The sequence below is a fragment of the Lithobates pipiens genome, unplaced genomic scaffold (assembly GCF_037356315.1).
Source record: "Lithobates pipiens isolate NorthernLeopardFrog02 unplaced genomic scaffold, aLitPip1_a1.2 Scaffold_16, whole genome shotgun sequence".
Taxonomy (NCBI): domain Eukaryota; kingdom Metazoa; phylum Chordata; class Amphibia; order Anura; family Ranidae; genus Lithobates; species Lithobates pipiens.
Window position 1 is genome coordinate 468,210,663 of NW_027507748.1, and position 26,215 is coordinate 468,236,877.

A 26,215-nucleotide genomic window follows, 5' to 3' on the forward strand; every position below is an offset into this window, starting at 1 on the left:
TCCATCTTCATTGCGCAGCGCGACTCGCGCATGCGCAATATGGAACCGGGAAGTGAAGCCGAAAGGCTCCACTTCCTGATTCCCATACCCAAGATGGCGGCGGCAGCACCCGAGAGACGATCGAGAGATCGGCTTCGGGTGCCGACATCGCGGGCGCGCTGGACAGGTAAGTGTCACTATTTTAAAAGTCAACAGCTGCAGTATTTGTAGCTGCTGGCTTTTAAAAAAAAAAAAATGCGGAGTCCCGGCGGACTCCCGCTTTAAATCTCCCCCATCCACATGACATGACAGGGGGTCGCCCATTATGAGTACACTGTTCTCAGGACACACAGGGGGCCCCCATTATATGAAGTACAGTACACCTCTTCACACATGTGCTGTCACTGTACACCTCTTCATACATGTGCTGTCACTGTACACCTCTTCACACATGTGCTGTCACTGTACACCTCTTCACACATGTGCTGTCACTGCACACCTCTTCACACATGTGCTGTCACTGTACACCTCTTCACACATGTGCTGTCACTGTACACCTCTTCATACATGTGCTATCACTGTACACCTCTTCACACATGTGCTGTCACTGTACACCTCTTCACACATGTGCTGTCACTGTACACCTCTGCACACATGTTCTATCACTGTACACCTCTGCACACATGTTCTATCACTGTACACCTCTGCACACATGTTCTATCACTGTACACCTCTTCACACATGTGCTGTCACTGTACACCTCTTCATACATGTGCTGTCACTGTACACCTCTTCATACATGTGCTGTCACTGTACACCTCTTCATACATGTGCTGTCACTGTACACCTCTTCACACATGTGCTGTCACTGTACACCTCTTCACACATGTGCTGTCACTGTACACCTCTTCACACATGTTCTATCACTGTACACCTCTGCACACATGTGCTGTCACTGTACACCTCTGCACACATGTTCTATCACTGTACACCTCTTCACACATGTGCTGTCACTGTACACCTCTTCATACATGTGCTGTCACTGTACACCTCTTCACACATGTGCTGTCACTGTACACCTCTTCACACATGTTCTATCACTGTACACCTCTTCACACATGTTCTATCACTGTACACCTCTGCACACATGTGCTGTCACTGTACACCTCTTCACACATGTGCTGTCACTGTACACCTCTGCACACATGTTCTATCACTGTACACCTCTTCACACATGTGCTGTCACTGTACACCTCTTCATACATGTGCTGTCACTGTACACCTCTGCACACATGTGCTGTCACTGTACACCTCTTCACACATGTGCTGTCACTGTACACCTCTGCACACATGTTCTATCACTGTACACCTCTTCACACATGTGCTGTCACTGTACACCTCTTCATACATGTGCTGTCACTGTACACCTCTTCACACATGTGCTGTCACTGTACACCTCTTCACACATGTGCTGTCACTGTACACCTCTTCACACATGTGCTGTCACTGTACACCTCTTCACACATGTGCTATCACTGTACACCTCTGCACACATGTGCTGTCACTGTACACCTCTGCACACATGTTCTATCACTGTACACCTCTTCACACATGTGCTGTCACTGTACACCTCTTCATACATGTGCTGTCACTGTACACCTCTTCACACATGTGCTGTCACTGTACACCTCTTCACACATGTTCTAACACTGTACACCTCTTCACACATGTTCTATCACTGTACACCTCTGCACACATGTGCTGTCACTGTACACCTCTTCACACATGTGCTGTCACTGTACACCTCTGCACACATGTTCTATCACTGTACACCTCTTCACACATGTGCTGTCACTGTACACCTCTTCATACATGTGCTGTCACTGTACACCTCTTCACACATGTGCTGTCACTGTACACCTCTTCACACATGTTCTATCACTGTACACCTCTGCACACATGTGCTGTCACTGTACACCTCTTCACACATGTGCTGTCACTGTACACCTCTGCACACATGTTCTATCACTGTACACCTCTTCACACATGTGCTGTCACTGTACACCTCTTCATACATGTGCTGTCACTGTACACCTCTTCACACATGTGCTGTCACTGTACACCTCTTCACACATGTGCTGTCACTGTACACCTCTTCACACATGTGCTGTCACTGTACACCTCTTCACACATGTGCTGTCACTGTACACCTCTTCACACATGTGCTGTCACTGTACACCTCTTCACACATGTTCTATCACTGTACACCTCTGCACACATGTGCTGTCACTGTACACCTCTGCACACATGTTCTATCACTGTACACCTCTTCACACATGTGCTGTCACTGTACACCTCTTCATACATGTGCTGTCACTGTACACCTCTTCACACATGTGCTGTCACTGTACACCTCTTCACACATGTGCTGTCACTGTACACCTCTTCACACATGTGCTGTCACTGTACACCTCTGCACACATGTTCTATCACTGTACACCTCTTCACACATGTGTTGTCACTGTACACCTCTTCATACATGTCCTGTCACTGTACACCTCTTCACACATGTGCTGTCACTGTACACCTCTGCACACATGTTCTATCACTGTACACCTCTGCACACATGTTCTATCACTGTACACCTCTGCACACATGTTCTATCACTGTACACCTCTTCACACATGTGCTGTCACTGTACACCTCTTCACACATGTTCTATCACTGTACACCTCTGCACACATGTGCTGTCACTGTACACCTCTTCACACATGTGCTGTCAATGTACACCTCTGCACACATGTTCTATCACTGTACACCTCTTCACACATGTGCTGTCACTGTACACCTCTTCATACATGTGCTGTCACTGTACACCTCTTCACACATGTGCTGTCACTGTACACCTCTTCACACATGTTCTATCACTGTACACCTCTGCACACATGTGCTGTCACTGTACACCTCTTCACACATGTGCTGTCACTGTACACCTCTTCACACATGTGCTGTCACTGTACACCTCTGCACACATGTTCTATCACTGTACACCTCTGCACACATGTTCTGTCACTGTACACATGTTCCATTGCTTTCTCCTTATGTACATATGTGTCATCGCTACACACGTTTTCCCTCAGTGCACCCCTCTGCTCACATGTTCCATCACAGTACACCATTGATGGTAAACAGGGTTGAGTGTACAGCTGTAACAAGTGAGACCACTGGCTCTTACCACTCTTGCTTCAGCAGACATTTAAATCTCCAGGCTGCACATTGTATTTCCTGCACAGTCTGGAGGTCAGGAGGAGGCGGTGCAGCTCTGAATGACAGAGCAGCAGACCAATTGGTTTGACATCCTGCTGGGAGGCAGAAATCTGTAGATAGCAGTGTAGGAGAGGCTTCCATGGTGCTGTTCTCCTCACTGACACAAGGGACATGAGCAGAGATGTGAGTGGAATGTGAGCAAGTCACACATGCAGGCTACCTGCCGTCGGTGCTGTTAAACTGAAGGCAATCCCTGCTTTCAGTTTACTTACTGTCTGGAAAGTGTTCTCCTCCTCCTCTCCAGCCTCTGAGTGGTGCCTGCCCCTCCTCACCTCTCCGGTGGTCAGACTCATCTCGTGCTGGCTGGAGAAATATATATATATTTTTTTCTATCATTCTCTGCTCAGATTGCCCGGCCCCCCCCTGCTGGCTGGGCCCGGTACAACAGGGCCAATTGTACTGGCTTATCAGCGGCCCTGCTGAACAGAGCCATATTCTAGCTCTCTCCATGCCACTATCACACTACAAATGGATGCTATGGAAAGAATACTTTTATAGTGTGGGGCGGGATTAAGAGCAATGAGCCATGACTGGATTTAGCCATCATGACAGCATCCAATCATGGCTCTGACAGTGCTCCGTGTCCTTATTGGTCAAAGCTTTGATTGCTTCAGCCAATCAGGGCTTTCAGTGCACTGTGTGGCAGTGCAGTGCATTTTGGTCGCTCCACGGGCTGAACAAATAGTTAAACGACCCGATAATTTGGTTGTGGGCAAACAGCCAATGTTTGGCCCAAATTCATGCTCGGGCCAAACCGTTTTCCCATCCCTACATATAACCATATATATGGAGATTAAAAGAGGTGTGAGGTGCATAATCTAATAAACAGAGGACATGTGTATTGTAAAAGACTACTTAAAGAAAAAGCATGTGATATGTAATATGACTGATTAGACTTCTTGTTGGCTTTTATATTATCTCTTTTGATACATTGGCTTTAAGGATTGTTAAAAGGTTGAAGGAATCTGGCACTATGTGATTTTTTCTGTACACAACTTAGAACTACCAAAACACAAAGAAAAACTGTTGCATGATCTAGGCAGTTTTAGTATACAGTATGTGTGTGACAAAATACATGGAGTAAAGACAACTAGAACAGATAACTTTAGGGGGAAAAAAAACTATGCTTGCAAAAATCAATAACATCACTACAGTGATGCAATACTTGCCTTTATGCATAAAACGTGAGCAACATTAATGGAGCACACTGTATACATAAGGTTAAAAATGAACCTTCCTTCCTAAACTCTCAGAAACCCTCAAGTAAGTTTACATTTTTGCTATTTATTATAATCGTGAATTCAGGTCATCAGTATGGTAGTGCTTATTAAAGAAATCATTTTATTTACTTTCATAAATCTACATTGTACATTAGTTTGCTTTTCAAATGGAAAAAGTACTGCAGATTCTTCTGAGAAAGGCTTGAACTCTGAAACAGGTCTTCATTGACTCATAAAGGCTTTGTGCAGATTTCTCTTATTAGAAACGACAAGGCAATAAGTGACAACTGCTGTTTTCTCTTACACGACAAATTAAAGACTTGTTAGTTATGTCTCTCTGGAGCCTTTTAAATACACTTTCAGATGAAATGCCTTTGTAATACCAAAGACATTATGCATCTTGTTTCATGCACAAATCTTCAGAGAATTTCTTTCTAGTCAATATTCTAATACATGCACAACAACAGGCAAATATTTACTTACATTCTTTGATTCATTCTTTTAAAGCTCAAGTGTGGCTGACAATATACAACCAGAGTACAAAATATTTTTGCTGCATGGTGTATTCCAATGTCAGTCCTCAGGATCACTAAATGTGGCCTCTTATTAAATTCAACCTCATTTTATTGAATATAAGTGGTAAAGTAGGATAAACAGTAATCTTCAAAGAGGGTTCTGGAATAGATAACCATATGTGTTGTTGTTCTAGTTGAATTAACAATCCAGTCATGTACCCTTATTTTCTATTAATGTATTTACATAAGTAACAGACTGATACTATCGCCATCCATCTATTCTCTACACGGAGAATGTGCACATACATTAAATTGTCAAAAGTATTGGAATGCCTGCCTTTACTTGAACATGAACTTTAATGGCACCAGTATTCAGTACAGGCCAGTCAACTTCCTCCACCCCAAACTCGCTCATCCATGTCTCATGGACCTTACTTTGTGCACTGGCCAAAATAAGTTGGTGGAGGGGGGGGTTTATGATTGTTTTTCAAGGGTTGGGCTTGACCTCTTAGTTTAAGTGAAGGGAACGTTTAAGGCATCAGCATACCAAAACATTTTGGACAATTTAATGTTCCCAACTTTGTGGGAACAGTTTGGGGATGGCCCCTTCCTATTCCAACATGACTGCACACCATTGTGCAAAGCAAGGTCCATAAAGGAATGGATGAGTTAATTTGGGGTGGAGGAACTTGACTGGCCTGCACATAGTTCTGACCTCAACCCAAAAGAACACCTTTGGGATAAATTAGAGCGGAGACTGCGAGCCAAGCCTTCTTGTCCAACATCAGTGCCTGACATAACAAATGCGCTTCTGAAGAATATTCCCATAAACACACTCCTAAACTTTGTGAACAGCCTTCCCAGAAGAGTTGAAGCTGTTATAGCTGCAAACGGTGGGCTAAGTTAATATTGAACCCTACAGACTAAGACTGGGATGCCATTAAAGTTCATGTGTGTGTGAAGGCAGGCATCCCAATACTTTTGGCAATACAGTGTATGCACACATGCTCCCTGTTTGCTGTTTCTAAAAATCTGTGATCTTGACCTTTCCACTTCTACCTGTTCACCATGAACCTCCTGATCATATCCTTCCATCTGTACCTGCTCCCTTGAACTTGATCCCCATTCTGGCTCTGTACCTGACCAGTTCATTGTACCATATTTCTTTATACTGTAGTTAGATAGTCAGGTGGTCCATACTTTGTATATGTGTTTACTGGTGTTAGATACGTGGCTGTGTTTATTCTGTTTCTAACCTGAGCATTATGCTCAGTAAACATATCTGTTTTTTGCATTTCGTTTTGAGTACTGTCTCCTCTGTGTAGCTCCACATACTGTATCTGTTCATACTTGCTCTGCAGCACACTGGCATGTGGTATCCTAACCTACAGGAAACCCACAACAATCCTAGACTGCCTACTTCTACTGTATTGAATAAATTGGAAAATTAGTAGCATTTATAGATGCCTGGATCTAAATAGTCTAGTTAAAAAAGAACATGGGAATAAAGAATATGGCTGTCCTTGCCAACAATATATATTATCAGGTCACCTGAGGCCAGGTGACAGATGCACACTGCTGGGGTTAGGAATGCACCACTTAGGTTGTGGACCCTAAGGCTGGTTGCTGTGGATGAAGCTCTAGGTGGTTCAGGAAACCAGCTCCACCTGAACACTGACATGGACCAAGCAGGAATCTAGAGCAGAAGCTTCCCCAGGGCGCAGAGTCTAAGAACCAGAAGGTATTCACCAGACCCTCTAGTGGTGAGAATAGATTTGCCTTCAGCTGACTCCAGGTCGTGGCCCAGGGTCTCTCAGCTCATGCTCACAGACTGGCTCTGGTAGACAGAGCAGAAACAGCAGTTTAGGGTTAAGCACAGAATAGTCAGGAGAACAAGCCAAGGTTGGGGCAACTAGCAGATAGGGATGGTCAGGAAGGCACACCAAGGTCGGGGTTACTAGCAGACTGGAATGGTCAGAAGGAGACACCATGGTCGGTACATGGAAGTCAGAGATAATATACAGCAGGACACCACACCAGAAGCCTAAACATAACTGTTGTTCGGGCCAGGCTAGCTTGCAGTGCACGGAATTAAATAGTGTTTCCTGTTATAGGCTGGGGTGGAGCTATGCTGAGAGAAGATTACTTTACTGCTTCAGCCCCAGAAGATTTTACCCCCTTCCTGACCAGAGCACTTTTTGCGATTCGGCACTGCGTTGCTTTAACTGACAATTGCCACGTTGCACCCAATAGAGCTTTATTTTGGTATTGGTATTTTGAAAAAAAAGAGCAACACTTTTGAAAAAAACGTAATATTTTTTACTTTTTGCTATAATAAATATCCCCCCAAAAAAAAAAAAATATATATATATATATATATATATATATATATATATATATATATATATATATATATATATATATATAAAATAAAATCCTCAGTTTAGGCCAATATGTATACTTCTAAATATTTTTGGTAATAAGAGTATATTGATTGGTTTGCAGAAAAGTTATAGCATCTACAAAATAGGGCATCGTTTTATGGCATTTTTATTATTCGTTTTTTTTTACTAGTAATGGCGGTGATCTGCGATTTTTATCGGGACTGCGACGTTATGGCGGACACGTCGGACAATTTGGACACATTTTTGGGGCCATTGACATTTTTACTGGCAGTGAAGGGGTTACCCACTAGGGGGCAATCAAGGGGTTAATATGTTCCCTAGTATGTGTTCTAACTAAAGGGGGGATGAGACTGTGCAGGGGAGATGACAGATCAATGTTCATACTCTGTATGAATAGATAACCTGTGTATTTTCCCCTTAGAGAACCGGAAACTGTGCGCTTACATACACAGATCCCGGTTCTCTGTGTGCCCCGAACGATTGCGCCAGGCACTCACATTGGCTCTGTGAGCGAGCAGGGGGCACGTGCACGCCACCGGAGGCGGCCCCTGTAGTGGCCACAGTGCGAATCGATGTTACATAATGTTGTTTCACCCAGCCGTGCCATTCTGCCGCAGTTCAACTGTGGCGGATGGTCAGCAAGTGTTTAAACATGCAGGTGTGAGAGCACTGTCCCTAAGTTGATACACAGACCAGAGATAAGCAACAGACATGGCGTGAAACATTACAGATTCATGACAGATATTTTATCTTTAAAGCAGAACTTTGGGAATGGGGCAAAATCTACCCTTCCCTTGCACTGCATGGGTTACATGTTCATTTAGTCTATGGGTGCAGGGATAAAATGTATTATTTACCCTATCTCTCAGTCCAGCAGGTTGCAGTGCTGTCCTCAAGCTTCAGTCTGTGTGCGGTTTCTTTGCATCATCACACACAGTGCAAGACTATTAATCCTGCATTGTATATCTAGAGACAAGCATCGATTGTGGAGAAGCTTGTCTGAGCCAGAAATTGGGTTTGTAATGCACCTTATCTTTGGACACCTATAATGAATATATATTTAACCTTGTGGGGGGGAAGGGGGGTACTGCAAGGGTAGATATTGTTCTGTTTCTGGATTTTCCTTGGATACTATAGGTAAGAGCTACAGTATCTCACAAAAGTGACTACACCCCTCACATTTTTGTAATTTTTCATATGACAACACTGAAGAAAAGAAATTACATTTTGCTACAATATAAAGTAGTAAGTGTACAGCTTGTATAACAGTGTCAATTTTCGGGCCCCTCACAATAACGCAGCACACAGCCATTAATGTCTAAACAGCTGGCAACAAAAGTGAGTACACCCCTAAGTGAAAATGTCCAAATTGGGCCCAATTAACCATTTTCCCTGTGTCATGTGACTCGTTAGTAGGGATGAGCTTTGTATTCGAGTCGAACCCATGTTTCGACTCGAACATCGTCTGTTCGTCTGTTCAGCGAATACCGAACATTATGGGCTGTTTGCGCCAAATTCGAGTGGCGCGTCACGGCCCATAATATACCGCGGCATCGCAGTGCATTACTGGCTGATGATTGGCCAAGCATGCACTATGACCCATATTCTTGGCCAATCACAGTCATGTCTAACAAGCTGTAATTGGACAAAGCCAGGGTGGCTTTGGCCAATTATTGCTCAGGGTGTTTAATACATGTCCCACACTATATAAGGCCGCCTGCATGGTGGCCTTGTGTAGTGTTTTGGGGCGGCAGAGACAGATAGACGGAGAGACAGTGTGATTTAATTTCATTTGAAGCTGTTACAAATACAGTCAGTGTATTGTGCCACCTGCACAGTGTACACCTAAAGCTACCCCAATTGCCAGTGTTCTGCTGCTCCTATACCACAGGCAGCTGCAGTAATTAAGTAATTACAGTCAGTGTATTGTGCCACCTGCACAGTGTACACATAAAGCTACCCCAAATTCTGGTGTTCTGCTGCTCCTATACCACAGACAGGCAGCTTCAGCAATTACAGTCAGTGTATTGTGCTGCCTGCACAGTGTACACCTAAAGCTACCCCAATTGTTGGTGTTCTGCTGCTCCTATGCCACAGGCAGGCAGCTGCAGCAATTACAGTCGGTATATTGTACCACCTGCACAGTGTGCACCTATGCCGCAGGCAGTTGCAGTAATTACAGTAGGTGTATTGTGTCATCTGCAAAGGTGCACATAAAGCTACCCCAATTGCTGGTGTTCTGCTGATCCTATACCACAGGCAGCTGCAGTAATTAAAGTCAGTGTATTGTGTCAGCTGCACAGTGTGCATCTAAAGCTACCCCAAGTGCTGGTGTTCTGCAGATCCTATACCACAGGCAGCTGTAGCAATTACAGTTGGTGTATTGTGCCATCTGCACAGTGTACATCTAAAGCTACCCGTGTTCTGATGATCCTATACCGCAGGAATCTGCAGTAATTACAGTCAGTGTATGTGTCATCTGCACAGTGTGCACTTAAAGCTACCCCAATTGCTGGTGTTCTTCTGATCCTATACCACAGGCAGGCAGCTGCAGTAATTACAGTCGGTGTATTGTGCCATCTGCACAGTGTGCGCCTAAATCTACCCCAATTGCTGGTGTTCTGCTGATCCCATACCACAGACATCTGCAGTAATTACAGTCGGTGTACTGTTTCCTCTGCACTGAGTGCACATAAAGCTACCTCAATTGCTGGTATTCTCATACTAATAATACTACAGGCAGGCAGTTTATTCTGCTAGCTGCAGTATATCAGTATATACGTCCCAGCTTTTTGCAGCTACATTTCCCTGCAGGACATTAGTATGTCTGGAAGGCCAACAAGGAGAGGCAGACAGTCACAATCCAATAAAAGAGAGCAAGCAGGCTCTGTGCCTAGAGGCAACAGTACTGGTCATGGACACAGTGCCTCCTCATCAGCACGTGGCCAAGGGACACACTTGTCCTTATTTTCGGCAGCTGGACGTGTTGAGCTGCAACATGCCGAATACTTGGTAGAGTGGATGACCAAGCCGTCCTCATCCTCCTCATCCTATCTCACCCAGGCTCAGGGTAATGGCAAAGCAGCTGACAATGTGGCCTCTTCCCTCGGGTCAATGGCATCAGTCACTCCTTCTCTAGCCCCACCATGTCCTCCTGAGGAGTCCCCCAAACTGTTTGAGCACAGTGTTGGGTACATGCTCCATGAGGATGCCCAGTGTTTTGAAGGCTCTGATGATGATACCCAGCTAGAGGAAGGCAGTAACGTGAGCCCAGAGAGAGGGGATGCCCAAGAAGGACAGCAATCTGGCAGTAATGTTCCCCCAGCTGCAGCATACTGCCAGGTTTTCTAAAGTGATGAGGACGGAGGAGATGATTAGGTCACTGACTCCATGTGGGTGCTTGATAGGAGAGAGGAAGAGGAGGAGGCACATCTCCAACGAGGCATGATGCCCTCCAGGGGCCAGCTTAAGGGCAGCACACGGACTGCATCACACCGCAGAGCTCTGCATGCGTTATTCCAAAAGTTCTTCATTGTGGGCCTTTTTTGAGACAAGTGCATCAGATCGCACAGCTGCTATTTGCAACATATGCCTCAAGCGTGGCCAAAACATCAGCCGCTTGAGCACCACATGCTTGACCAGACATACAGTATGTTGACCTGCCATGCAGTTCGTTGGCAAGCATACCTAAAAGACCCACACCAAAGAACAAAACAGACCTCTTCTTGCTCCCCACTATACCTTCAGTCCTCTCTGAAACCTGCTCTGAGAGGAATGAAGGTGTAGAATTAGGAGTGTCACAGCCAAGTACTTGTGGGCAATCTGCTATCGGTACACCGACGTCAGATTGTACCAGACAAATTTCCCTGCCCCAGCTGCAGCACCGTTGAAAGAAATGCACTCCCAGCCATCCACATGCCCAGTGGTTGAATGCTAGTTTGGCTAAATTGCTAGTACTTCAACTGCTGCCTTTTCAGTTGGTGGACTCTGCCCCCTTCCGTGAGTTTGTGCAATGTGCGGTTTTCTCAGTGGCAGGTTCCCAAACGCCACTTTTTCGCACAGAAGGTGATTCTGGCTCTCTATCAGCATGTGGATGGCAATGTCTTGGCCTCACTGGACAGGGCGGTCAACGGTAAGGTGCATATTACCGCTGACTCAAGGTCCAGCTGGCATGGATAGGGAGGTTACCTATCTTTCACGGCACATTGGGTGACTCTTCTGGCAGCTGGGAAGGATGCAGGACAAGGTGCAGTAGTGTTGGAGGTTGTTCTGCCACCACGCCTCCAAAATGCTACTACTGGTGATCATGACACCCCTCTCTCCTCCACCCCCTCCTCTTCTTCTTCCTCCATGGCCTCTTTCTGTGCTTTGTCCTCGGAACCAGTGGTGCTCCGTAAGCGTTCAAGGGGCTACGCAAGTACACAGTCAAAAAGATTCCATTCTGTGCTTGCTCTGGTGTGCTTGAGGGACAGGAGCCACACTGGGGCAGATATTCTGTCAGCTCTGCAGGGGCAGGCTGAGAAGTGGTTGATGCCATGCCCGCTTAAGCCAGGAATAATGGTTTGCGACAATGGCACTAACTTCCTCTCCACCCTCCAACAGGGACAACTGACCCATGTGCCCTGTGTGGCTCACATCCTTAACTTGGTGGTGCAGCAGTTCTTGGGCAGGTACCTGGGTTTACAGGATGTCCTGAGGCAGGCCAGGATAGTCTGTGTGTATTTCCGCCATATAATGCCAGTGCTTGGCTGGCTGAACTACAAAAGGAATTTAACCTGCCCGAGAACTGCCTAATCTGTGACATGCCCACCAGGTGGAACTGAACGTTGGCCATGCTGCAGTGGCTGCACACGCAGTAGAGGGCCATCAATGTGTACCTGTGCAACTACAGCACCAGGACAGGGTCAGGGGAGCTTGTTTTTTTCCTAATGCCAGTGGGCCATGATCTGGGATGCATGCACTGTCCTGTCACCATTTGAGGAGGCCACGAGGTTGGTGAGCAGTGACAGTGCATGCATCAGTGACACTATCCCTCTTGTCCACCTGTTGGAGCACACACTGCTTGGAATAATGGACAGAGCTCCTGAAAAGACGGCCATTTTTAAAACTTTTTTTTGCATTGATACATATCCCCTAGGGCAGGACCCGGGTCCCCAATCCCTTTTTAGGACAATAACTAGCACAGGACATGTTGGCATTCATGGTTCCCTAAATGAACTGTAGCTCCCCAGTGTTGGCAGCACCCATGCAGCCCCAGACCATGACACTCCTACCACCATGCTTGACTGTAGGCAAGACACACTTGTCTTTACACTCCTCACTAAAAAAGGTGTGCACACTGAAATATTTTGTTTTGGAATTTTATTTAGTCCGAAAAATACATTTATTTAGTTACTCCCAAAATTTGTTTTTATTTATTTCATTTTTCATTAAAAAAAATTCCAAAAATCCAAATGAATTAAGGTCGAATCTGTCATTGAAAGCTTGTGGTGTCTGTCGAATGTTCAAAGACGATTTGATGGAGCAGCTAAACTGTATGACTCCATATAGTTTAGCTGCTCAGTCAAATCTTCTTAGAACTTTCAACAGACACCATAAGCCAAAGATTCAACGTTTGTATGTTTTTTCGCTGCTTTGTTGAATCTTTGTCATTCATGTTGAATGTATATAGTTCAAACAGAAAATGGACTGGTGATAGTGATCACTGATCAGACAGGTAACAAGATAGGGTATATAGAATCTATATAGAATCTCGAATTATAATATAGAATCTATAATAATAAATCACCCCCCCCCCCCCCCCCCCACAACACGGGCAGCCTCTGAGGCTATCACAACACTTGTATCACTATCAAGTTCACAACACTAACACAATAGCAGCAGATTATTATGAAAAGGTTAAGTTGAACTGTAGCTTGCTTGACTATTGTTCTGCTTCTGCGCTTATGCTTAATTGCTAGATAATTTAGGTTCTCTGACAAACGGACCAGATTCACTGTCTTCTGAAATGATTCAGTGTGTGTCTCTCTCTGCTAGCAATTGTAATTAAGTTGGCTGTACGTGTGTACTTAGTTCTAGCTATTTTACTGCTCCTCCTTTTTGGTTACAATCAGCCAATAACATTCATTATCATCATCATCATTATTTTTATTTTACTTCCCCCACCCAATTCCAACAGTAACCTTTTCTCTCTCTGTCGAATCTTTTCTCTCTGTCAAATCTTTTCTCTCTATGTAGAATAATGCTGGACTAATAGAGTTAAGGTTAGGCACTAGTGATGGACGAACTTCCGACGGGACGTTTCGCGAACGCGAAACGCGAACGGACACAAACGTTCGCGAAAACGACCGTTCGCCGCGGGCTCCATTGACTTCAATGGGAGGCGAATTTCGCAAACCTTTAGGTCGAATTTGCGGCCACGGGGTAATTATTAGGGGGTAGCACGTAGTCCCACCACCTGGACAATAGCATAATACATGTATGAGGTGAATTTGGGATCGATAACTACAAGCATTTTTTTTTTATTTGGGAAATTGTTCTGACAATTCAGGACTATGGAGCTAATGAAGGCAATGGAGGAGAGGGAAGGTCAGGGACCAGGGTAGGCAAACAAGAGGGTGCAGGAGATACAGAGCACTGACAGCAGCACCGTAATACAGAGCACTGACATCAGCACCGTGACATACAGCGCTGACAGCAGCTCCGTGACATACAGCGCTGACAGCAGCTCCGTGACATACAGCGCTGACAGCAGCTCCGTGACATACAGCGCTGACAGCAGCTCCGTGACATACAGCGCTGACAGCAGCTCCGTGACATACAGCGCTGACAGCAGCACCGTGACATACAGCGCTGACAGCAGCTCCGTGACATACAGCGCTGACAGCAGCTCCGTGACATACAGCGCTGACAGCAGCTCCGTGACATACAGCACTGACAGCAGCTCCGTGACATACAGCGCTGACAGCAGCTCCGTGACATACAGCGCTGACAGCAGCACCGTGACATACAGCGCTGACAGCAGCTCCGTGACATACAGCGCTGACAGCAGCTCCGTGACATACAGCGCTGACAGCAGCTCCGTGACATACAGCGCTGACAGCAGCTCCGTGACATACAGCGCTGACAGCAGCTCCGTGACATACAGCGCTGACAGCAGCTCCGTGACATACAGCGCTGACAGCAGCTCCGTGACATACAGCGCTGACAGCAGCTCCGTGACATACAGCGCTGACAGCAGCTCCGTGACATACAGCGCTGACAGCAGCTCCGTGACATACAGCGCTGACAGCAGCACCGTAAGCAGCCCCAGGAGGAAGTCAGCACAGCACAGGGATGGTGTGATCCCCTCATAATAAGAACCCCCAGGAGGAAGTCAGCACAGCACAGGGATGGTGGGAGCCCCTCATAATAAGAACACCCAGGAGGAAGTCAGCACAGCACAGGGATGGTGGGAACCCCTCATAATAAGCAGCCCCAGTAGAAATATGACACCGCTCAACCTCTTCAAAGAGGAGGGTAGGGGCATATAGTACGGTGTGCTTTTTTGGGTCAGGGAAGTGAGCCAAATGAATTAAGAAGGTCTGTGTGCTTGATTCCAAAAATTGTTTATAGACATATACATGGTCTACTGATCACATGTGTTGAATTCCTCCGAGATCCATGCCTCATTCATTTTTAGAAATGTGAGGTAGTTAACACTGTGGTGAGCTAGGCGAGTACGCTTATCGGTCACAATCCCCCCTGCTGCGCTGAACGTCCTTTCGGACAGGACACTGGATGAGGGGCAAGCCAACAGTTCGATTGCAAATTGGGCAAGCTCTGGCCAGAGGTCAAGCCTGCCCACCCAGTAGTCTAGGGGTTCATCACTCCTCAGAGCGTCCACATCGGCCGTTAACCCAATGTAGTCGGACACCTGACGGTCTAGGCGTTCCCTGATGCTGGATCCGGATGACACCTGTCGATGGGTCGGCTGAAAGAATGACCTCATATCCGAAGTCACCAACACATCTTCAAACCGGCCTCTTCTTGCAGGCGCTGTTGGATTGGTACCCGCAAATCCTTCTCTGGGAGTGGGAATTGCTCCTCTGCCAGCGCACGCAAAAGCAGAATGCAGCATTTCTCGAAGCAAGGCCTGGAAGTGCTGCATTCTGACAGCCCTCTGCGACGGCGGTAACATTTCCGCCATTTTGTGTTTGTACCGGGGGTCTAAGTACGTTGCCACCCAGTACTGGTCCTTGACCCTCATGCTTTTTATACGGGGGTCCCTATTAAAACACTGGAGCATGAAGGCCCCCATTTGCACTAAAGTGGAAGCGGTGTGGTGGCCTGGCTCCTGCTCATCATCCAGGATAATGTCGTCCTCTTCATTCTCCTCTCCCCATCCTCGCACAACAGGGATCCCAGAAAGGTTTAAAGCATGCTCTTCTTGCTCCTGCTCATCCGCCCCGGCACCATCCTCCTCTGACTCCTCATCAGACTCCTGTTGTTGACTTGTCTCAGATAGAGTAGCCCCCCCTGGGAATTCATCCAGCATTGCGACTTCCTCATCTTCCCGCTCCTGCTCCTCCACAGCCTGATCAATGACACGACGCAATGCACGCTCCAGAAAGAAGGCATAAGGTACCATGTCACTGATGGCGCCATGGCTGCGACTGACCAGTTTGGTGATCTCCTCAAATGGCCGCAGAAGTCTGCATGTGTCGCGCATGAGCAGCCACTGGCGCGGTGAAAAAAAACCCAGCTCCCCAGAACCGTTTCTTTCGCAGAGTTCATACAGGTAGACGTTAACTGCACGTTTCTGCTGGAGCAGCCTATCAAGCATATAGAAGGTTGAGTTCCATCGCGTCGGGCAATCGCAAATAAGACGTCTGACCGGCAGATGGTGTCGCCGCTGAATGTCAGCAAGGCGAGCCATGGCCGTGTAAGATCTTCTGAAATGGGCCGAGATTTTCCTTGCCTGCCGCAAGATGTCCTGGACCCCAGGGTATTTGACAAGGAATCGCTGCACGACCAAGTTTAAGACGTGTGCCATGCACGGCACGTGCGTGATTTTGCCCTGTTTCAATGCGCTAAGCAGATTGGCACCGTTGTCACACACCACTTTACCAACTGTCAAATTGAGCGGTGTTAGCCACTCATCTGCCTGTGAACGCAAAGCTGAAAGGAGTGCCGGGCCAGTGTGGCTCTTTGCTTCCAGGCACAACAGACGCAGCACGGCATGGCAACGTCTCACCTGGCATGTGGAATAGGTTCTGGGGAGCTTGGGCGGTGCAGTGGAAGAGACGCTAGCAGCGGAAAAGGAGGAGGCAGCTGAGGAGGAGAGGGAGGAGGATGGAGTAGGAGGAGGAGAAGAAGAGTCAGGCCTGCATGCAATCCGTGGCGGTAAAACCAAATCTACACGGGTGCCACGGGTTACATGCTTGACGGCCGTCAGAAGGTTCACCCAGTGGGCAGTAAAACTGATATACCTTCCCTGCCCGTGTTTGCTAGACCACGTGTCTGTGGTCAGATGTATCTTGGCACCGACACTGTGTGCCAGAGATACATTCACTTGCCGCTGAACATGGCCATATAGCTCTGGGATGCCCTTCTCTGAGAAATACTTCCTTCCTGGGACCTTCCATTGTGGTGTTCCAATGGCCACAAATTTGCGAAAGGCCTCCGAGTCCACCAGTTTATATGGCAGTAGTTGGCGGGCTATGAGTTCTGACAAGCCAGCCGCCAACCGTTGGGCAAGAGGGTTATCCGGCGTCATCATTTTTTTACGCTCAAACATTAGGCCCACGGAAGCCTGCCTTTTTGCAGAAAAATGTGAGCTTGGCGTGATGGAAGGTGGAGTGGAGGACAATTGTGAGGAGAGAGGAGAAGGAGAAGTAGAAGACGAGGCTGGACGGTGAGAGCCTGCAGTGTGGCTTTGTGTGTTCCGTTGCTCCCACTGGGCTCGGTGATGGCTGCTCATGTGCCTTCTTAAGGCGGTCGTCCCTAGGTGAGTATTGGGCTTACCGCGACTAACGCGTTGACTGCAAAGATTGCAGATGGCAACGCTATTGTCAGCAGCGGACACGTTAAAAAAAGCCCACACTGCGGAGCCATGTGCCGGTGTCCTGGGAGCGCCAGATGTGACCGTACATGGTCGATGACTCGCTCCTGATACATTTGCAGTCTGCTTTGTCCCTGCTGTGCAATGTAAGTCATTGCTGCTTCTCCTCCCTATCTGCTGGTCCATATCTCCCTCTGAACTCCCCTCCTCTTCCTCTCTTGTGGGCACCCACGTGACATCACTAGACACGTCATCATCAACGTCACCTTCCCCACCGCTATAAGTAGAGTAGGCAGCAACACCGGGGACCAACCTCCTCCTTGGGCTGATCTGGGTACTGGCGTCAGACTGCTGAGTAGCGCTTGTTGCTACCTCCTCTTCCTGATCCAATACCAAGAGTGGCTGCGCATCAGAAATGTCCTCTTGATATGGATCGGAAAATAATTCCAGTGACTCAAGCGGAAGGTATGTGGTGGTGGTGGTGGTGGTCGTGTTGTTGGTGGTAGTGTCTTTGGGGGTGCACATAGCAGAGAGTGAAGAAGAGGGTGCAGATCGAGAGGATGAGGAGGGTGCAGAAGAGTAAGGCTGAGCGAGCCACTCAACCAAGTCTGGTGCATCCTTTAAAGTAATTGAACGCACCTTCTGCAACTTCCCACTTTGGCTCAAGCCTGTTGCTCCTGCCCTACCCCTACCACCCCTGCGGAAGGGCCTGCCTCTTCCTCTGCATGTCATTTTTTAAATGACCCTGTGACAAAACTCTTAGTCCCTATACCGCTGAAGGACTGCTGCAGTATAGGTGAGCGGTCAGCAGTGGTGCACGTCAACCCTATCTATTGTGGACCTATAGCGGTCCTTACAGAACAGCAGACTGTACCGCACTCAAGCCTATGTACCGTAGCACCCTATACCAAGTTACCAGTCCTTATAAGAACTTTTGTGGACCAAGCAGGTTGTGTATTAGTGTTTAGCAGACTGTACGTCAGTCCCTATACCGCTGAAGGACTGCTGCAGTATAGGGCAGCGGTCAGCAGTGGTGCACGTCAACCCTATCTATTGTGGACCGATAGCGGTCCTTACAGAACAGCAGACTGTACCGCACTCAAGCCTATGTACCGTAGCACCCTATACCAAGTTACCAGTCCTTATAAGAACTTTTGTGGACCAAGCAGGTTGTGTGTTAGTGTTTAGCAGACTGTGCGTCAGTCCCTATACCGCTGAAGGACTGCTGCAGTATAGGGCAGCGGTCAGCAGTAGTGCACGGCAACCCTATGTATTGTGGACCGATAGCGGTCCTTACAGAACAGCAGACTGTAACGCACTCAGGCCTATGTACCGTAGCACCCTATACCAAGTTACCAGTCCTTATAAGAACTTTTGTGGACCAAGCAGGTTGTGTGTTAGTGATTAGCAGACTGTACGTCAGTCCCTATACCAATGAAGGACTGCTGCAGTATAGGGCAGCGGTCAGCAGTAGTGCACGGCAACCCTATGTATTGTGGACCGATAGCGGTCCTTACAGAACAGCAGACTGTAACGCACTCAGGCCTATGTACCGTAGCACCCTATACCAAGTTACCAGTCCTTATAAAAACTTTTGTGGACCAAGCAGGTTGTGTGTTAGTGTTTAGCAGACTGTGCGTCAGTCCCTATACCGCTGAAGGACTGCTGCAGTATAGGGCAGCGGTCAGCAGTGGTGCACGTCAACCCTATCTATTGTGGACCGATAGCGGTCCTTACAGAACAGCAGACTGTACCGCACTCAAGCCTATGTACCGTAGCACCCTATACCAAGTTACCAGTCCTTATAAGAACTTTTGTGGAACAAGCAGGTTGTGTGTTAGTGATTAGCAGACTGTACGTCAGTCCCTATACCAATGAAGGACTGCTGCAGTATAGGGCAGCGGTCAGCAGTAGTGCACGGCAACCCTATGTATTGTGGACCGATAGCGGTCCTTACAGAACAGCAGACTGTACTGCACTCAGGCCTATGTACCGTAGCACCCTATACCAAGTTACCAGTCCTTATAAAAACTTTTGTGGACCAAGCAGGTTGTGTGTTAGTGTTTAGCAGACTGTGCGTCAGTCCCTATACCGCTGAAGGACTGCTGCAGTATAGGGCAGCGGTCAGCAGTAGTGCACGGCAACCCTATGTATTGTGGACCGATAGCGGTCCTTACAGAACAGCAGACTGTAACGCACTCAGGCCTATGTACCGTAGCACCCTATACCAAGTTACCAGTCCTTATAAGAACTTTTGTGGACCAAGCAGGTTGTGTGTTAGTGATTAGCAGACTGTACGTCAGTCCCTATACCAATGAAGGACTGCTGCAGTATAGGGCAGCGGTCAGCAGTAGTGCACGGCAACCCTATGTATTGTGGACCGATAGCGGTCCTTACAGAACAGCAGACTGTAACGCACTCAGGCCTATGTACCGTAGCACCCTATACCAAGTTACCAGTCCTTATAAAAACTTTTGTGGACCAAGCAGGTTGTGTGTTAGTGTTTAGCAGACTGTGCGTCAGTCCCTATACCGCTGAAGGACTGCTGCAGTATAGGGCAGCGGTCAGCAGTAGTGCACGGCAACCCTATGTATTGTGGACCGATAGCGGTCCTTACAGAACAGCAGACTGTAACGCACTCAGGCCTATGTACCGTAGCACCCTATACCAAGTTACCAGTCCTTATAAGAACTTTTGTGGACCAAGCAGGTTGTGTGTTAGTGATTAGCAGACTGTACGTCAGTCCCTATACCAATGAAGGACTGCTGCAGTATAGGGCAGCGGTCAGCAGTAGTGCACGGCAACCCTATGTATTGTGGACCGATAGCGGTCCTTACAGAACAGCAGACTGTAACGCACTCAGGCCTATGTACCGTAGCACCCTATACCAAGTTACCAGTCCTTATAAGAACTTTTGTGGAACAAGCAGGTTGTGTGTTAGTGATTAGCAGACTGTACGTCAGTCCCTATACCAATGAAGGACTGCTGCAGTATAGGGCAGCGGTCAGCAGTAGTGCACGGCAACCCTATGTATTGTGGACCGATAGCGGTCCTTACAGAACAGCAGACTGTAACGCACTCAGGCCTATGTACCGTAGCACCCTATACCAAGTTACCAGTCCTTATAAGAACTTTTGTGGACCAAGCAGGTTGTGTGTTAGTGATTAGCAGACTGTACGTCAGTCCCTATACCAATGAAGGACTGCTGCAGTATAGGGCAGCGGTCAGCAGTAGTGCACGGCAACCCTATGTATTGTGGACCGATAGCGGTCCTTACAGAACAGCAGACTGTACTGCACTCAGGCCTATGTACCGTAGCACCCTATACCAAGTTACCAGTCCTTATAAAAACTTTTGTGGACCAAGCAGGTTGTGTGTTAGTGTTTAGCAGACTGTGCGTCAGTCCCTATACCGCTGAAGGACTGCTGCAGTATAGGGCAGCGGTCAGCAGTAGTGCACGGCAACCCTATGTATTGTGGACCGATAGCGGTCCTTACAGAACAGCAGACTGTAACGCACTCAGGCCTATGTACCGTAGCACCCTATACCAAGTTACCAGTCCTTATAAGAACTTTTGTGGACCAAGCAGGTTGTGTGTTAGTGATTAGCAGACTGTACGTCAGTCCCTATACCAATGAAGGACTGCTGCAGTATAGGGCAGCGGTCAGCAGTAGTGCACGGCAACCCTATGTATTGTGGACCGATAGCGGTCCTTACAGAACAGCAGACTGTACCGCACCCAAGCCTATGTACCGTAGCACCCTAGACAGACCAAGTTACCAGTCCTGATAAAGAGCTTTGTGGAACAAGTGAGTTGTGAATGATTAGCAGACTGCAGCAGAAGGGCAGCAGTCAAGTATAATATTCTTTCTATATTTGGAAGAAAGAATATTATACGTGTACAAGCCTATTACCGTACCACTGATACCAGTCCTGAAAAGAACCTTTGTGGAACTAATAGTAACAGCAAGTCTTTAAAATTATCCTCACTGCCTGACACACTGCTTCCTGCCTGTCCCTATACAAATTGGCAAAAAAGAGTAGGCTGGAACGATTAGCTGGAACAGCTCTTTTGTGGACCTGATAGTAACAGCTAATGATGATGATGATGATGATGATGAAGAAAGACTAATCTGGCTGAGCTGTCCCTAAAATAGCAGCATACAGCGCTCTGTCCCTTTATCTAAACTGACAAAAGAAACTCAGGCTGCTGACCTAACACCTATACCAGTCCTGAAAAGAACTTTTGTGTACCAAATAGCTAGCGTTTTCTCTGTCCCTACTCCACACAGGATCCTTTCCCTACAGTGACAGAAGAAAGAATGTAAAATGGCCACCGGATCGGGTGTATTTATAGGTTAGGGGGAATGTCCAAGTGTCCATGAGCTGTCATGTCTCAATTGGTTGTCCTGTAACACATGATAAACGTGTCACGAAAGGTTAAAGTTCTTGTATACATTAAACACGTAAGTCCGCCGGGGCGAACGACGGAAAAAGGCGTTCGAACCCGCGGACGGCGAAAGTCGGAAATTCGCCGCGAAACGACCGCCGGGCGAACCGTTCGGCCATCACTATTAGGCACATTCGACCACAAATTAGATAGACACAGATTGTTATTGTCAGTGTCATGTCAAATCTCCTATCTAGATCGAACTGTTGTCACAACGAAAACGAAAACAAAGCATTTTGTTTTTCAGATTCTGCACTTTCATTATTGTCTGTTAAAACAATAACGAAAATACCTGAAATTCAGACGAAAATGCATTCGGATGAAAATGAATGCACATGCCTACTCCTCACCTGGTTGCCGCCACACACTCTTGACACAATCTGAACCAAATAAGTTTATCTTGGTCCCATCATACCACAGGACATGGTTCCAGTAATCCATGTCCTTAGTCTGCTTGTCTTCAGAAAACTGTTTGTGGGCTTTCTTGCGCATCATCTTTAGAAGAGCCTTCCTTCTGGGACGACAGCCATGCAGACCAATTTGATGCAATGTGCGGGCACTGACAGGCTGAACCCCCTTCAACCTCTGCAGCAATGCTGGCAGCATTCATACGTCTACCACCCAAATACAATCTCTGGATTGAATGCTGAGCACATGCACTCAACTTCTTTGGTCGACCATGGTGAGGCCTGTTATGAGTGGAGCCTGTCCTGTCATCTTCTTATAGCCTAGGCCCTCTTTATGAAGAACAACACTTCAGTTCCTCAGAGAGTTCTTTGCCATGAGGTACCATGTTGAACTTCCTGTGGCCAGTATGAGAGAGTGAGAGCAATAATACCAGATTAACACACCTGCTCCCCATTCACACCTGAGACCTTGTAACACTAACGAGTCACATGACAACGGGGAGGAAAAATGGCTAATTGGGCCCAATTTGGATATTTTTACTTAGGGCTGTACTCTCTTTTGTTGCCGGCGGTTTAGACATTATTGGCTGTGTGTTGAGTTATTTTGAGGGGTCAGAAAATTTACACTGTTATACAAGCTGTACACTCACTACTAGGGATGGGCTGTCTGTTTGAGTCCAACATGAGTTTGACTCAAACATCGGCTGTTCGATCGTTCAAAGAAGATCGATTATGGGCTGTTCATGCCAAAATCCAGTGGCGCATCACGGCCCATAATGCACTACTCAGTGCATTGCTGGCTAATGATTGGCCAAGATTGCACTATGACCCGCATGCTTTGGCCAATCACAGCGCTGTTAGCGAAGAGAGCCATAATTGGCCACATGCCTGTGGCCAATTAGGGCTCAGGGGGTTAACCCACGCCCCACACTATATAAGGTTGCATATAAGGTTGCCTGCACATCGGCCGTGTGTAGTGTGTTGGTGCCATTGTTAAGAGAGAGACAGAGAAAGGCAGAGAGAGTGTCATTTCCTTTAGTTTGAGCAGGCAGTTGATTCAGTTAGCTGCAGTGTAATATATATATATATATATATATATATATATATATATATATATATATATATATATATATATATATATATATATATATAAACTGAATACAGTTTAGCTTCATTTCACTGCAGACCGTTTCTGGTGTAATGTTTCTAATATACTTCAGGCAGGAAGCAGTTGATTCAGCTATCTGCAGTGCATTTAATATATATACAGTCTATCCATGTAATGCATGTGCTTCCACTGTGGAGACACTTATACATTTGTAGTGTTAGGGCTGCAAGCAACACAGGGTGCCACGATGACGCCTTGCAGCTTTCACATGCATTTGCAAATGTGTGCTAACTAAACCCCTGCTTTTAACTGACGGTTAGATGGGTTAATTTGGTTGGTCAGAGACTGGTTGGTGAGTTGAGCTATGGAATTGTTTTTGTCTTACATGTATATGCCCTCCATGTGCTCCTTACTGTGAAGGCAAGTTATGGGTGTGGGCAGTGGCCAGTTTTTATATATGGTCCGGGGACACACTGGGCACCTTCACTGCCATTGTGCTTTTGCTGGGTGTCCAGTGTGCTCCTGTTCTTTAAGGGGGCTTGGGCAGCCTCCAGGCTCACCTGTCCCACATCTATCCATTCAATGCATGTGCTTCCACTGTGGAGACACTTATAAATTTGGTTTTAGTTTTAGTTTAATTTTAGTGTTTTAGTGTTAGGACTGCAAGCAACACAGGGTGCCTTGACAAGGCCTTCCAGCTTTCACATGCATTTGCAAATATGTGCTAACTAAACCCATGCTTTAGACGGTTAGACAGGTTAATTTGGTCGGTCAGCAGACTGGTTGGTGAGTTGAGCTATAGAATTGTTTTTGTCTTACAAATCTCCCTACCTCAGTTGCAAAACCAGCAAAAGAAATTCGGTCCCAGCCATTTACATGCTCAACTGAATGCTAGTTTTGCTAAATTGCTAGCACTCCAACTGCTGCCTTTTCAGCTGGTAGACTCTGCCCCTTTTGAGAATTTGTGGAATGTGCGGTACCTCAGTGGCAGGTTCCCAAACACCAATTTTTTTTCTCGGAAGGCCATTCTGGCTCTCTACCGACATGTGGAAGGCAAAGTCTTGTCCTCGTTGGACAGGGTGGTTAGCAGTAAGGTGCATATTACCGCTGACTCATGGTCCAGCAGGCATGGACAGGGATGTTACCTTTCTTTCACGGCTCACTGGGTGACCCTGCTGGCAGCTGGGAAGGATACAGGACAGGGTGCAGTATTGTCGGAGCTTGTTCCACCACCACACCTCCAAAATGCTGGTAGTGGTGATTCTGTCACACCTCTCTCCTCCACCCCCTCTTCTTCTTCTTCCTCTATGGCCTCTACCTGTGAAAATTTGTCCTCGGAAACCAGCGATGCTCCGTAGGCATTCTAGGGGCTATGCAAGCACTCAGGCAAAAAGATGCCATGCGGTGCTTAAGTTGGTCTGCTTAGGGGACAGGAGCTACACTGGGGCAGAGATTCTGTCAGCTCTGTGGGGCGGCTCAGAGGTGGGTGACCCCACACCAGCTTCAGCCAGGAATGGCGGTTTGCGACAATGGCACCAACCTCCTCTCTGCCCTCCAACAGGGACACTTCACCCATGTTCCCTGTTTGGCTCATGTCCTTAATTTGGTGGTGCAGTGGTTCTTGTGCAGGTACCCAGGCTTACAGGATCTCCTGAGGCAGGCCAGGAAAGTCTGTGGGCATTTTATCCCAGTCATGTAATTCCAGTGCTCGGCTGGCTGACCTCTAAAAGGAATGTATCCTGCCCAAGAATTGCCTCATCTGTGGCATGCCCAGGTGGAACTGAATGTTGGCAATGCTGCAGTGGCTGCACATGCAGCAGAGGGCCATCAATGAGTACCTGTGCGAGTATGGCACCAGGACAGGGTCAAGGGAGCTTGGATTTTTTTCGCCATGTCAATGGCTAATGATCAAGGATGCATGCACTATCCTGTCACCATTTGAGGAGTGACAGTGCATGCATTAGTGATACTGTCCCTCTTGTCTTCCTATTAGAGCACATGCTGCATGGAATAATGGACAGGGCACTTGAGGCAGAACAGAGGGAGGAAGAGGAGGACTTCCTCACCTCTCAAGGCCCCCTTTATCCCGACAGTATTCCTGAAGGCCTGTCTACCACACAGGAAGAGGAGGAGGAGGATTGTGTCAGCATGAAGGTGGAGCCTGGCACTCAGCAGCAGTCTTCAAGGGATCATTTTCAGTCCTCAGAAACCCATGGACTTGTACGTGGCCAGGAGGAAATGTCATACTTAGTGACCCAGAGGACTACAGATCGTAAGTCTCAGCAAACCTATGCTGTATGGCCTCCCTGATCCTGCAAAGCCTACAAAAGGACCCTCGGATTTGTGGTATCAAGGCGAGGGAAGTGTACTGGCTGGCAACCCTGCTTGATCCACGTTAAAAGGGTAAGGTGGCGGAACTTATCCAGCCATCGCAGAGGGAGCAGAGGATGAAACATCTTCAGGATGCCTTGTAGAAAGGTTTGTGCAATGCGTTTCCAGAGCCAGGCAGGTTACAATTTCCTGGTACTCCTGGACAACGTGTTGCTGAGGCTTCGGTCAGTCACAGAAGGAGCGGTGGAGAAGGTGGCCGTTTGATGCATTCAGACAATTTTTTTGTTTTTTTAGCCCCAAGGTCTGATCGGTTCCAGCAACCATTTCCAGCGTCTGTTGTACATTGTGCAGGAATACCTAGGGGTAAGATCAGACTTGGAGATCTTTCCAACCCGAAAATCCACTGGGTTACTGGGTCTTAAGGATGGATC